The sequence below is a fragment of the Schistocerca americana genome, chromosome 7 (assembly GCF_021461395.2).
Source record: "Schistocerca americana isolate TAMUIC-IGC-003095 chromosome 7, iqSchAmer2.1, whole genome shotgun sequence".
NCBI classification, from domain to species: domain Eukaryota; kingdom Metazoa; phylum Arthropoda; class Insecta; order Orthoptera; family Acrididae; genus Schistocerca; species Schistocerca americana.
Genome location: NC_060125.1, coordinates 500,580,705 through 500,591,693, shown reverse-complemented (window position 1 = coordinate 500,591,693; position 10,989 = coordinate 500,580,705). Strand labels below are relative to the sequence as shown.

Here is a 10,989-nt window from a genome sequence, read left to right as displayed (position 1 = left end):
TATCTCTGATGTTATTCGATCTGTACATTGAGCACATGGTAAAGGAAGCCAAAGATAAATTTGAAAAGGGGGTTAAAGTTCATGGAGAAGTAATAAATGTTTTTAAATTCGCCGATGACGGATTAATGCTGTCAGGGACGGCAAAGAGTGGAAAGATCATGTGAATAGAGCCGATGAATATCATCAATAAACATAAAAGCGTAGGTAAGAAAATTTAGTCCACATAAATCGGGCGATGCTGAGGAAACTAGATTAAGAACTGAGACACTAAAAGTAGTAAATGAGTTTTACTATTTAAGTAGCAAAATAACTGACGATGGCCAGAGAGAAGATACAGAATGTAGTATGGCAACAGCAACAAAATCGTTTCAGCAAAAGAGGAACTGATTAACATCGAATATACGCTAACCAATCATATTAGTGTGACAAGTGTCAAAAGCTTGAATAACCACATCCTGAAGCGCGGGCCGCTGCGAGACGTGAAGAAGGAGAGTCAGCGAGGCTCTGGCAGGTGCCGAAAGCAATATTGAGTCACGCAGACTCCAGTACCGTGTCCAACTGCGTTAGGTGTTTTGGTTGGCGATCCATGGCTCGAACAGGCCGATCGAGGTCGTCCTACAGATTCTCGAGTGGGTTTAAATCCGGTATATATATATATATATATATATATAACTTGCATCGAACAGGTATGAAACTTAAAAACTTAAAAACAATTTTGCAAATGAGAAGATGTAGAAATACCTTGGTAACTCGTCGATTTTAAAAAGTCTTACGATTCAATAGAAAGACAAACATTGTTCCACACTTTAGAGGAGTTCAGGATTGACAGGAAAACAAGGTCAGTTATTCAACAGGCATTAACAGATACAACCACCAAAGTTAAATTCTTGGGAGAAACATCAGAAGCATTTCATATCCCTACTTGTGTTCGCCAAGGAGATGGAATGTCACCCTTTCTATTTAACATGGTTCTGGAAAAAAAACTGTGAGGACATGGGAAAAGGAAATAAAAGGAATTCAGCTTGGGATTAAAAAAGAGCACAGAATCAGGGTGAAGTGTCTGGCTTTCGCGGACGATCTTGTTATTCTAACGAACAAAAGACAGGAAGCCAAACTTGCACTGGAAAAACTACACGAAATCTCACAGAAAACTGGGCTACAAATCTCGTACGAGAAAACACAATATATGGAAAACAAACCTGTAGATAATCTCCCCATTACTACTCAATACGCAACAGTGGCACAAGTTGCTCACTTCAGATACCTGGGAGAGATAATCCAACCATCAGGACTACTGATCTCAATAGCCAATAAAGATAGACTCCCTACTTTACAAAAATCATATAAGCTCACTTGGAATCACTATAATAAGAAATCTATTTCTGTCAATGCAAAACTAAAGCATTACATCACAGTAGTCCTACCAGAAGCACTTTATGCTGCAGAAACTACAGTGATTCATGGTCATCACAGAGATTGAAAAGCAGGAAAGAAAAATTGTGAGGAAAATATATGGACCAGTGTTTCGGGAAGGAATTTGGATGAAGAGGCCAACTAGAGAGATTTACAAACACATAGAAACAACAACAGACACCATTAGAAAGACAAGGATGAAATTTTATGGACGTATCAGCAGGATGAATAAAAGTAGGTTCACAAGGCAAATCTTTGAGATAGTAAACAAAAGCAAAAACAAGACAAAGTGAATCACTGAAACAGAATAAGACGTTAAAGAACTGGGGATCACACAAGACAACATGAACAACACAGAACAGTTTAGAAACATCATAAAGAAAAACACACTTAAACAAGAACACACGGAGAACAGAACGTCCGCAGCTCGTGGTCGTGCGGTAGCGTTCTCGCTTCCCACGCCCGGGTTCCCGGGTTCGATTCCCGGCGGGGTCAGGGATTTTCTCTGCCTCGTGATGACTGGGTGTTGTGTGATGTCCTTAGATTAGTTAGGTTTAAGTAGTACTAAGTTCTAGGGGCTGATGACCATAGATGTTAAGTCCCATAGTGCTCAGAGCCATTTGAGAACAGAACAGGAAATAAAATGGTCGGAAGAACACAAGAGAGAACACAGTGAACGTATGAAGAGGATTTGGGAAGAACGAAGAAAGAAAAAGAAATCTTGACTACTCAAGTTCAATCGCTCTCTTAAAAGGGAATAATCGAAAATAATAATAATAATAGTGAACTTAACATAACCGAAAAACTACAGGGAAGGATTCCTGACTGGAAATGAAGGAAAAAAGCTCCTAGGAACATGGGTCCGAAATGGTCGGTGTACCAGCAACGATAACAAATCGTCCCGGAACACAGTGCAGAGCTGCATCGCATCCATGAAATGAAATGTCGTGTGGCTAAGGCCTCCCGTCGGGTAGACCGTTCGCCTGGTGCAGGTCTTTCGATTTGACGCCACGTCGGCGACCTGCGCGTCGATAGGGATGAAATGATGATGATTAGGACAACACAACACTCAGTTCCTGAGCGGAGAAAATCTCCAACCCAGCCGGGAATCGAAGCCGGGACCTTAGGATTGACATTCCGTCACGCTGACCACTCAGCTACCGGGGCCGGACATCGCATCCATGTCACGACAGATGTTCAAATTGGCCGCCAGGGGAATCTATAACGTCGCATCATGGACTGCTGCTCTTCAAAGAGAGTCACAGGCGTCATGAAGACGCTGATGAAGTGTCTGAATGTCAGGAACTGGTTCAGCATTCACAGCGCTTTTCAGATGCCCCCAGAGGTAAAATTGTAGGAGATTTAAGTCCAATGATCTGGCAGGTCATGCTACAGGTCCTCTTCGTCCTATCCGAGAAGATGTTGTCAAGGTGTCTTCGAACTATACTGTGGAAGTGGAGTGGTGCACCGGTATGCAGAACCCACATAAACTGTAGTATTTGCCAAATGCATGTTCTCAAGTAGCCCAGGCAGAGTTTTCTGCAGGAAGTACAGGTATGTTCCTCCGTCGAGGAGTTGTTTGATAATGGCCGGTCCAAATATGTGGTATCCCAAGACTCCCTGCCCGCTCATTGATACTGATGAGACGCCGTAACTATTCCCTGAGGATTGTCTGTAGCCCACAGATGCCGACTATGCAGACTGATGTTGCCAGTTCTGGTAAAGGTTGGTTCACTGGTAAAGAGGAATGAGGACGGAAATCTCATAATTGTGTTGGTCTGGTGCAAAAAGCATCGAAAAAATCCTTCCCGTAAATGGAAATCCGCTGCTGAAAATCCCCACACTCGTTGCTGGTGATAGGGCTAGTAGCGGTTATAATGCGGGATAAATATAAACTTACTCTGGCTTACACGATGTTGGCTGGCCACTCCGCTTGTACTTTGGTTCGTCTCAATACGCTGTAGAACTCGGTACTCCAAATCCGGTGTAAGCACAGAACGCCACCTCCCTATACGTTCGTATGTCTGAAAGGAATAATGATCACACAAACGCCCGAAAAGGTCTTGAAATATTGTGTGATGTGGTTGGTGTCAGAGAGAGTACTTTTTTAGGTATGGCCGTGCTGCCTCTCGACCGTTTCCATCTTCTTGGACGTACACAAACACCATCTCGGCTTCTTCCCAACATCAATACCGGTCCACTCTGTTGCTTACAGTGCGTTGCGTCAATCACACAGCTTGCAACGTAGAAGAAACCATGGCACATGGGCAGAGGAACTTCCGGACCCATATTCATAGGACTTTTTTTCTTCCTTTTCCTTTCAGGAATCCGTCCCAGTTTGTCGGTTTTATTAATGTTCACCCTATAAATACTCGTACATTTTTATTTCCAATAGAAATCAAATAATCTTACTTAAATTGTTATAAAATCTTATTTTTAGAAAGGAATGTATAACGTAACACTGATAATTAAGCAGTACAAAACAGTAAAAATTAATTAAGAAATATCTGTACCTAGCCACAAATTGGTAACCAAATAATTTTTTAAAAGCCATTATTTTCGAAATAAAACAAGGTAACAACTACGCTAAAATGCTAAAATCACAAAAGCGTTTTATTTTCTTTCAGTTCTGCAAACTTTATTACATCTTTTATACTTACTTGATCAGCAATTTTATGCTAAACTACCTAAATGGCCAAACCATTAAGATGGTTTTCTGTAATCGAACTTAAAATGGTTTTAATTAATTTTAACTTAGAGAAACTACCTTAGGTGCTTGCAACAGTTGTTGGTATCGTTGGCAGTTTTCTCAAAGCACTAGTAAGATTTAGGGCAAGATTTAGCTTCACAATTAAACTCGGTACACTGGTTAGGTTTTCTTTTTTGCTCAAGAGCGCAGATATGCCGAATCCTACCCCATTTATGCCAACAGAATCAACATCAGTTAAAATACGTTCTTAATGCTTGCAGTGTTTTGGAAGCATTTCTTTGGACATGATATACAGGAAGGTCGGATTTCCCGTTACAGGCTTCTGAGACTTGTAGAGGGGAGTGAGTACATCGTATTTTGAATCTGAACCCATGTCCGGAAACGTTATCTAACGAGACTACAGAGCGTCACAGTTATAGGCGCCGGCGTATGTAAATGTATGTATACACGGGGTGATTCCGTGATGATGTTACGGACTTTTTAATTTGAAGTAAGGATCCCTGTACCGGAAACGAACCAGTCGAAAGTTATAAACGAAAACCGTTCTGATACCTCTGACAGTTGAATATATGTACCGGTTCTTGTGTTACGAAGAGTGTAGGGCTGGTAACTTTCAGTGGTGGCAGTGTGGACAAAAACGAGCAAAAATGTCCAGTAAACGTGGGCTCTAAAGTGCGTACCTTAACAGCTATGAACACTTGCTCAGTAGAGGAGATGTGTTTCACTTTATCGAAGATGAACGATTGGTCATAGCTCCTCAGGATAATTCCAGCAAGACAATGCGACACCCCACATATCCAGAATTGCTACAGAGTGACTTCAAGAACCCTCTTCCACTGGCTACCAAACTCCCCAGACATGAACATTATTGAGCACATCTGGGAGCCTTGCAACATGCTGTTCGGAAGAGATCTCCACTCCCTACTACTCTTACGGATTTATGGACAGCCTTGCAGGATCCATGGTGTTAGTTCCCTCCAGCACTACTTCAGAAGTTAGTTGAGTCCATGCTACGTCTTGTGGCACTTCTGCGTGCTCGTGGGGGTCCTACACGGTATTAGGCAGGTCTACCAGTTTCTTTGGCTTTTCAGTGTACATGACCCAAGGTGCACCACAGTTGCTTCAGCGCCAGTTTTGGACGGCGCCGTTTTGCCGTGCAGGATATACTTTAACCACGGCGGCACGCGAACAGTTTACAGACTCAGCGGTTTCGGATGTGTTTCTACCCTTGGCTCGAAAGCCAATGATCATGCCGTTTTGGACGTCAGATAAATCGCTCTTTTTCCGCATTATGACGACGAACGGACTGTTCACCACGTCCCTACAGTGTGCTTCATATACCGCCTACCGTCTGCGAGTGGTTATTCAACGCTGACGATGAACATGCGCGATGGTCACATTAATGTGACTGGATCGTGTAAATATAAGGGTTACAAAGTCTTTTCTGAACGTGTTTGTCGGGACTGTAGCCTCATTCCGAAAGGAAACGTGGATAGTAGACATTTCGGACAGTATAAGAATAGATGCTTTTGAAATATTTTGCTACAGAAAAATGGTGAGGATTAATAGGGTAAATCGGTTAACCAATGAAGAGGTACAGAATAAAATTGGAAAGAAGAGGAATTCATGGCACAACGTGACTAAAAGGTGTCGGTTGATGGGACACATCCTGAGTGATGAAGGAGTCGTCTAAAAAGGTAATTGAGTTAAGTATGGGATGGAAGAAATCGTAGAACGAGAAGAAGTCTTGATGCAGTAAGAGAGTACAATAGTTGTCCATACATGAAGAGGCATGCAGAAGATAGCCGTCGAAGTGAAGTCCTCAATCACAGTACCGACTAGGTCACCCGAAAATAACGAAGTGAATGATTGAAGAAATATTGCTTTCAGACCACGGATGCTTTCTCAAAATATTATAAGCCATATTTTCATTTACATAGTTATGTGCGTTAACACACACATTAAATCAAATGTGGCCCTCGGCAGCCACGGTAGGATTAGTACCCAGTTAGCATTATTTTTCCCAACTTTAAATCAGTTTAAATAACGATCTGCTTTGGTCGTGGAACAGAAGCAGCGCTAGTTGACGCTGTAAAAATTAATTGTTCATGTAACAAACTATGATCATTGTTAAGTCGATAGCGCCAAAGTATTTTCTTCCAGTCACATCGGAAATACATTGTGTTTCATTACTTTTCTCGCTATGCCTTTTCCTGAAACGTTTTTCAGTTTACATGTTGACTGCCTGTTAATTGTTGAAGGAAGCCTAAATATCATGTTTAAAATCTTAAATAAATCTTAAATGAAAATGATTTCTTCAGCCACATAAAACACTTAGAAGCACATCACAACAGTACTGTGAATTTTTGCGTCGGTTGCAGCGTACTTCACGGTCCACATGAAAAGTATTAGACTATTAATAGGCTTCTAGAACATATTACCTAGTTGAAACTGGGATTTTGTAACCTATTACTCGTAATAAGTTTTTCCCAGTAATTTGCAGTTTGGGCATTATCGCCCCCGTAGGAGACATTTTCACTTCTCGAGGGAATGATGAGTATAAAAAGGGATAGGAAGGTGAGCGCTGCAGAGAGAAGTGGATCCTGGGGGAGGCTTTCTTTGCTTTGTTCTCTTACACACTAAATGACAAAAATGAACGCGAATTTAATGTCCTAATTAATTGCCACGATAATAACTTAGTTGTATGTTTCGTGGATCGTAATGGCGACCTCTCGTTGTGATATGGAACAAGATAGTTATACAGTTATAGCACATCTTCAGAAATTCTTCTGTGGAGTAAAAGGAGTTGTCAAGCAGGTATGATGTCAGTTTGCGTTTGAAGTTAATTTAATCATCCATTACATTCTTTGCATCACAGAGAAGTGATCAAAGATTTTATGGTTGAATACCTCACTCCTTTGTGTGCCACACTATGGCTAAGTGATGCTTAGTGTAAATCGTTTCTCCTTCTGACATTATATATGTATGTGTTACTGTTTTCGTATTGTGATTGATTGTCGACAATAAACTGAAACACTTGTCAGTGTGCCCAGCTGCTTGAAGAACTATCTAAAATAGTTTCCATAGTGGACACCACATATTATCCTCTGAATGCTTCTGCAAAATAAACATTTTTCTCCTCAATGCCGATTCACATCAGAAAATCAAGCTATAAGACAATAGTGACTTAAAATAGGAAATGTAAGTCAACTTTTTAACATTTTCATCTAAAAAATCTGATGTTATCCGATAAGAAAATTTTGTAGAGCTCTGACTTTTAAGAAGATCTGTAACATTGTAATACTAGTTTAGATTCGTATCATTCTGTATTTCTCTCAATACGGCATTGAATATACAATATTAAACATGTGCAGCTAAAACCTAAGGCCTTATTAACAGAAAAATGTAAAAATGAAAGAAAAAAAGAACAGGAAGTAGTTGCAAAAGAAAACCTACGACCACACGGCTCTCTATCCCTATTCTGTTACAATGGTACCACTCTTGGAATGGCTCAAGATAGCTGAGCATGCAGTTCTCTACATGTATATTTATCCGTATACTAAGCTACTGCTGAATGATTCTGCGTGGCTGCAGAGAACTTTAGCTGTCTCATTACTATTTGGGTTCCTATGTCTGATGTGTATTGTGTGCGATTTATCCTACTATTTACTAGTATTAGATGGACCACGGTGAAAATCTGCGGTGTCTAGTTAGTGACAAAACCAATGAATTTTGTAATAATTTTCTCAACATGGCTGAAAACAAAGAAGAGCCGAAAAATGTGAACTTTGGAAATGTTCTACTGTCAGTGGATGATCTTATAGCAGTACAATAAAAGAGAGGATGAACTTCGAAGATCTGTACAGACTTGAAAAAATTGTCAAAGAATATAACTTCGAAATTTCGGTACCTGTAACTAGAGTAATGACATTTCAGCGAAAAGGCCTTATTAACAGAACCGAACAGTGGTGTACCGTAGGTCTCTAGAAGAGCGTAGCGTTCCAAAGCATTGGAAAAGGTCACAGGTCATCCCCGTTTTCAAGAAGGGACGTCGAACAGATGTGCAGAACTATAGACCTCTCTCTCTAACGTCGATCAGTTGTAGAATTTTGGAACACGTGTTATGTTCGAATATAATGACTTTTCTGGAGACTAGAAATCTACTCTGTAGGAATCAGCATGGGTTTCGAAAAAGACGATCGTGTGAAACCCAGCTCGCGCTATTCGTCCACGAGACTCAGAGGGCCATAGAAACGGGTTCACAGGTAGATGACGTGTTTCTTTACTTCCGCAAGGCGTTCGATACAGTTTCCCACAGTCGTTTAATGAACAAAGTAAGAGCATATGGACTATCAGACCAATTGTGTGATTGGATTGAAGAGTTCCTATATAACAGAACGCAGCATGTCATTCTCAATGGAGAGAAGTCTTCCGAAGTAAGAGTGATTTCAGGTGTGCCGCAGGGGAGTGTCGTAAAGACCGTTGCTATTCACAATATACATAAATGACCTTGTGGATGACATCGGAAGTTCACTGAGGCTTTTTGCAGATGATGCTGTGGTGTATCGATAGGTTTTAACAAAGGAAAATTGTACTGAAATGCAGGAGGATCTGCAGCGAATTGAGGCATGGTGCAGGGATTGGCAATTGAATCTCAATGTAGACAACTGTAATGTGCTGCGAATACATAGAGAGCTGGATCCCTTATCATTTAGCTACAAAATAGCAGGTCAGCAACTGGAAGCAGTTAATTCCATGAATTATCTGGGAGTACGCATTAGGAGTGATTTAAAATGGAATGATCATATAAAGTTGATTGTCGATAAAGCAGATGCCAGACAGATTCATTGGAAGAATCCTAAGGAAATGCAATCCGAAAACAAAGGAAGTAGGTTACAGTACGCTTGTTTGCCCACTGCTTGAATACTGCTCAGCAGTGTGGGATCCGTACCAGATAGGGTTGATAGAAGAGATAGAGAAGATCCAACGGAGAGCAGCGCGCTTCGTTACAGGATCATTTAGTAATCGCGAAAGCGTTACGGAGATAATAGATAAACTCCAGTGGAAGACTCTGCAGGAGAGACGCTCAGTAGCTCGGTACGGGCTTTTGTTAAAGTTTCGAGAACATACCTTCACCGAAGAGTCAAGCAGTATAAGACCATGAGGATAAAATCAGAGAGATTAGAGCCCACACAGAAGCATACCGACAATCCTTCTTTCCACGAACAATACGAGACTGGAATAGAAGGGAGAACCGATAGAGGTACTCAGGGTACCCTCCGCCATACACCGTCAGGTGGCTTGCGGAGTATGGATGTAGATGTAGAAAATACGCATTCCATTCATAGATAGTTATCAACTGAAGACCCATAGAACAGATCTTTTATTTCTGCTGTCTAAGTGCATATACCATTTACATTAAAGATCGAGACATAGAAACTACAATTCAACTTTTTTAACGCGTAAGTGGTACATATGACGCTATGAACGTTAAATAACAAGACAAGGAAGACCACCAGAATCAAAATTTATAAAGCAGTGGCAACAGTATGATATGACCGATAGTACTTTCTATATACCTAAATGATCTTGTGATGAATGGCAGCTAGTTCTAAATGTAGAAAAAATATAAGTTAATGCCAATGAGAAGGAAAAACAAAGCCATAATGTTCGAATGCAACATTATTGACACAGTCAAGTCGTTTAAATATCTGGGTGTAACGTTGCAGAGCGATATGACATGGAACGAGCATGTCAGGGTTGTGGTAACGACGGGGAATGGTCGACTTCGGTTTATTGGAAGAATCTTAGGAAAGTGCGGTTCATCAGTAAAGGAGAGAGCATATAGGACGCTAATGCCTATTCTTGAGTACTGGTCGAATGTTTGTATGCGCACCAGGTCGAATTAAAGGAAGACATAGAAGTAATTCGGAGGCCGGCTGCCATATTTGTTAAAGGTACCTTCGAACAAGAGGCAAGTGTTACAGGATGCTTCGGAAACTCAAACGGGAATCCTTGGAGGGGAAGCGCCATTTTTTCCGAGGAGTGCTATTGAGAAAATTTAGAAAAGCGCCATTTGAAGGTCACTGCCGAACGATTCTACTGCCGTCAACAAACATTTCGCGTCAGGACCACGTAGAGAAGATACGAGAAATTAGGGCTCATACTGAGATATATACACGGCCGTCTTTTTCTCACTCTATTGGCAACTGGAACAGGAGAGGAAATGACATGTAGTGGTATAGGGTGCCCTCAGCCGGGCACCATACGGTGGCTTGTGGAGTTTTTATGTAGATGTAGATGTAAAAAAGAATTTGAAGTCGGAACAGGCATTTTGCCTAGAACATGAAGTGCAGAAGAAGAAGTAGACGAAAAATATTTTTGTACATCTTAATTTAATTTACACTAATATGAAGCTGTTACATATAAAAACTACGCAACGGCCTTGCCGCAGTGGCTACACCGGTTCCCGTGAGATCACCGAAGTTAAGCGCTGTCGGGCGTGGTCGGCACTTGGATGGGTGACCATCCAGGCCGCCATGCGCTGTTGCCATTTTTTCCGGAATGCACTCAGCCTCGTGATGCCAATTGAGGAGCTACTCGACCGAATAGTAGCGGCCTCGGTCTAGAATACCATAATAACGACCGGGAGAGCGTTGTGCTGATCCCACGCCCCCTCCTATCCGCATCCTCTACTGAAGATGAGACGGCGGTCGGATGGTCCCTGTGGGCCACTCGTGGCCTGAAGACGGAGTGCTTTTGTTATGTATAAAAACTATCCAAGTTTTTCAGCTGTGTGTACGGAAATACCTTTTACCTAGCAAGAGTTTTGTAGAAGGTAAAGTTCGACTGTGTTTAAATCAGGA

The 10,989-nt window shown here is 41.4% G+C and overlaps 1 pseudogene; it reads left to right on the top strand.

The window, feature by feature from the left end:
- The first annotated feature begins 10,558 nt into the window (after positions 1-10,558).
- On the top strand, positions 10,559-10,676 carry LOC124623407 (annotated as a pseudogene).
- Positions 10,677-10,989: the final 313 nt, after the last annotated feature.